Below are 1,334 nucleotides of genomic sequence, written 5' to 3'. Positions count from 1 at the left end.
GCACTGCGGGATGGGAAGGGGTGGGGGCTCCCAGGGGCTTCCGCGGCTGAATGAGCAGACGGCAGACGGGAGGGGAAGGGCTTCTGTGTAGGCAAGCGGGACGCTGCCTCGGCGCGGGCACCCAGAGACAGGTCGCATGATCCCACGCGGGATGGGGCTGCCATCGGGGTGGGAGTGAGACCAATGGGTGGAACTGACCCAGGCCTGCCAGAGTCCCCCAGATCCACCACCCCTTTGCCATCCATGGCACCCCCTTACCCCCTTCTCCACAAAGTCCAATGCAGGAGGCTGGTGCTGAGGTGGGGTCCTGAAGCCAGAGCACCCAGCCCAGGCCTGGCTTCTCCACTTACCTGCTGGGGGCTCTCTAGGAACTCTGCTCTTTGAGCCTCACCCTCCTCACCTGTAAAAATGGAAAGTCATTTTTCTCCTGGGGTTGCCATGAGGACTGGGGAAGACTCCCTATGTTATACGTCCACCTGCTGCCAGCACTCAGGCTGTGTTGGTGCCCTGCCCCCTCATTTCACCCCCAGTCAGGGAATCCTGAACTGATGAAAGTCACTTGGGTAGCTGTGTGATTTAAGTTCCCTTTGGGGCATGTGGGCCTGGCCTGACACTCCCCAGAATTTGTGGGAAGATTGTGGGAAGGTCAGCTCTGTGACCAGGAGAAGACTTTGAGCCCCAAGGTGTGCCCAGGCCCATGGTCCCTGGGAAGAGGGGGCACCCGGTGCTACGGCTTCCCTGGCTCTAAGGCAGGCGCCTCTTTCACGAACGTGGGGATGACAACAGGCACAGTAGGACCAACAGCAGTCTCCCCACCCAGCCCAGCCCAGCCCCCAGAGTCTAGACTTTCAGGCAGCTACCGAGGAGCCTTCATGAGCACGTCTGGCTGCCAGAGGGGAGCCTTGGAGTTGTCCTGCTCTATCCCTAACTCCCAGCCAGACCTCTCTTCCCACACTGCTGGCTTCAGAAAGCATCTTCCAACCTTGGCTTCTTCCCCGGTTCTGTCCCAGGGCCACCCCCACTGAGTCACTGCCTTCTGCTCCCTCCCTCCCCTTCTGCTGCCCACTGGCACCCACCAGCCAAGGCCCCCAGGAGCCCTAAGAGCTGGGGGGGACCTGCTGGCAGGCACACATACCCCTGTGAATGCCAGAGGCAAAGAAAAGCCTCAAGCCACAGGCTATAGCTGACCCTGGCACCCTGGGCACAGCAGGCAGATTCAGGGGAGGTACAGCCACACTGAGATAGAGGCAGGGCTAGGCCCTGGTTTCTCCACTCCACAGAGAATGTGCATTGTAAGCTTCACGGAAACAGAGACTGTATGTTATCCACTTCCG

General features: G+C 60.2%; 1 protein-coding gene across 1 annotated transcript in view; it reads right to left on the bottom strand.

The window, feature by feature from the left end:
• The window catches only part of PLEKHG4 (pleckstrin homology domain containing, family G (with RhoGef domain) member 4), an 11,748-nt gene extending 10,773 nt beyond the window's left edge, over positions 1–975 (bottom strand). Inside the window, exons 1-2 of the mRNA XM_011996686.1 lie at positions 861–975; positions 351–400 (exon numbers count right to left, since the gene is read on the bottom strand). The gene's annotated coding sequence lies outside the window, so the exon portion shown is untranslated. The remainder of the gene's footprint in view (positions 1–350; positions 401–860) is intronic.
• Positions 976–1,334: the final 359 nt, after the last annotated feature.

The sequence above is a fragment of the Mandrillus leucophaeus genome, unplaced genomic scaffold (assembly GCF_000951045.1).
Source record: "Mandrillus leucophaeus isolate KB7577 unplaced genomic scaffold, Mleu.le_1.0 Scaffold522, whole genome shotgun sequence".
Taxonomy (NCBI): Eukaryota; Metazoa; Chordata; class Mammalia; order Primates; family Cercopithecidae; genus Mandrillus; species Mandrillus leucophaeus.
Note: the sequence above shows the minus strand (reverse complement) of the source record. Positions and strands in the feature narration are given on the sequence as shown.